At 40.3% G+C, this 2,381-nt stretch overlaps 1 long non-coding RNA gene across 3 annotated transcripts; it reads right to left on the minus strand.

The window, feature by feature from the left end:
• Positions 1 to 421: 421 nt before the first annotated feature.
• Positions 422 to 2,381, minus strand: LOC110169002 (uncharacterized). 3 transcript variants are annotated; one of them, XR_008631533.1, is made up of 6 exons: positions 1,848 to 2,381; positions 1,737 to 1,764; positions 1,568 to 1,637; positions 1,295 to 1,378; positions 956 to 1,233; positions 422 to 873 (listed from the first exon to the last, which is right to left on the minus strand). It is a non-coding gene; the product is annotated as an uncharacterized LOC110169002 (long non-coding RNA). The 3 variants fall into 3 exon arrangements; XR_002319037.2 differs by lacking the exons at positions 1,737 to 1,764; positions 1,848 to 2,381 and adding an exon at positions 1,450 to 1,522 and having other exon boundaries at positions 1,612 to 1,721; XR_002319036.2 differs by lacking the exons at positions 1,737 to 1,764; positions 1,848 to 2,381 and having other exon boundaries at positions 1,568 to 1,726.

The raw sequence follows: 2,381 nt of genomic DNA on the forward strand, positions 1-2,381 counted from the left end.
ACGAGCATTTAAGTTCCTTGCACTGCTCCTTCTGATATCTTGTTTACCTCATTTTTGTGTCTATCCTTTGGAAATACCAGATTTTGTACATTATCTAATGTTTTGTCCTTCAAATTATAAAACAGGTGTTATATCCCAACAGTTATTAAAGGGCCCATATTATGCTATTTTCTGTTGTTTCGTCATGATTGAATGAAACTAAATACAACTGCAGGTATGTTTTTGATGAGGTAACAGCAATATAACAATTTTGTGTAATATAGGAAAGAAGCGATTCCAGGTAGAGAATTGAAAGAGGCTCTTTATCTGGTATCAGAATAGTGAAGTAGGTGCATGCATGTCTTACAAAGCAGCTTCCCAGTATACATACACTGGGGAAGGTGGACTTAAACTAATTCAGCATACTGTGCATACAAGGTCATAAATGAATATACTTTTAATATATGCCACAGAAAGATTGCTTGAGTTTGCAGAAAAGATTGTTTACAGGGGCCTCTTGTCCCAAGTATATAAATAGTTGCAGTCTGTAACTGAAGGAACTGGGTGCAGTGGAAACAATTACTCTTGTTATTTTACTCTGGAAACAAGTTCATCTCAATATTTGTAATACACAGTAAATAACACAAGTTTAAATAGCAAAGATACTAAATTATAACCAAAATTCATCCTTGCATACACTTTATTGAAAATGGCCTCTGGATAGGGGCCAAAATGTGTTGATCTACTCCACTTCAATAAAATCATCGATGTCCTCCTCTGACGATCTGATCAACATGAGAGCAGCGACATGAGCGTTTTGTTTTTCTCCTGCATCTTCTTCTTCTCCTGTGTCTTCTTTTTCCAAATCTTTTCCTCCTCAATCCCCAAGTTTTTCTGTGTAAAAATAAAAACAGACAATAATGAGTACTGTAAATTCAAAGTTAACATGAATTATTTTTATAGAAAATCATCTTACCCATTTCGTGCTGTAGACAAATAAAATACATTACTATCCGGCACATTCCTCCAAAATCTTCAGAAGATGGTCAGTCGTAACTTGGATGTATGAAGGTGAAATTTTACATGTTCCTGCAGAGCATAAGCAGTCACTTGTGTATCTTTGATTCCCAGCTCTTCTCGAAATTTAAACCATTTCTGGTCCCTGAACGTGGTGAAACCTGTGGGTATCTCAAACGTGTCTGGGTTGATGACTCGTTTTGGCTTTTGGGGGTTTGGAACGCCTCTGGAACTTGTCTAAATCAGGTAAGTGTACAATTAGATATCATAAGTAGACAAATATGCAACAGTGGCTTACGCTGATGTGGGGGCTCGCCTAGCAGAGGGACTGTCGTGAGAAAGGGGCTCGTCTACATACGTCGCTTCCACCAAGTCTCCACAACTAAAGAGAACAATCAAAATCATTAATCAATTAGATAAAATGTTAGACAAAATATGTGAAGGTTTGCCTACCTTGATGTTGACTCTGGAGTCAACATCAAGAATAGGTGGATGAGGAACAATGTCAAAAATTATTTCTCCATCTCTAAAGATGAATAAAATAAATCACCCAATTAGTGGAACAACTCACCTTTGATTAAAAATGCTGAAGATGTTTGCAGTAGCAGTACCTACTCAATGCCACAGGGTCGTAACATGTCCTCAGAGATCAAATGGTAACACAAGCGAGACAAAAAAAAATAACTCATGAGAAAAGAAAACAAACCATATCCATCAAATATAGTCCCATGTTTCCATACCTCTTTTACACGACCACAGGAGTAGTGCCTGGAGGAAATCAATAATCAGAAACCACACAGCCAGATTGAGTCAGAAGAAAAGTTTTTAACAGTTTGTGAAAGTTTGCCTACCTTGATGTTGACTCCGTGGCACAGTCAGTGTTAAGCCTGGGAGCATTACAGTTTGCACAGCGACCCTAGTGGTGCTGGCCCATCATTGGCTGTTGAGGCATCATTGGATGATGATGCTCATTTGCCTGCTGTTTGAAGGTGGGCAGGCAGTGCCCAGGCTGAGAACTTGCTTCTTGGCTGTAGTGTCCATTGGGCATAATCACTTGTTGCCGCCACCCCTCGAGACATCTGAGTGGTGAACCGTACTAAGGTTCAGAGCTGGTCAGATGCCTTTTAAGACTGGACCAAGGAGATTTTGGCCTGTAGTCGTCTGTCTCCTGGTCAACCACTGGTGAGGGGATGCAGTATTCTACAGCATGTGATGGACCAGGTTAAGACTTTCTCATGGGAGGAGAAGACAATGAAGTAGTCTGGCAGTGCCCAGCCTGAGGACTTGGTTGTCTCTGCTCTGTTAGAGGCATCTCAGTGGGTGAACCATTCTGAGGTTCAAAGCTGCTCAGATGCCTTTTGTGGCTGGACCCAGAAGTCTTTGAC

Source organism: Boleophthalmus pectinirostris, unplaced genomic scaffold (assembly GCF_026225935.1).
Source record: "Boleophthalmus pectinirostris isolate CB_2022bp ecotype Guang Dong unplaced genomic scaffold, ASM2622593v1 HiC_scaffold_12, whole genome shotgun sequence".
Classification (NCBI taxonomy): Eukaryota; Metazoa; Chordata; class Actinopteri; order Gobiiformes; family Gobiidae; genus Boleophthalmus; species Boleophthalmus pectinirostris.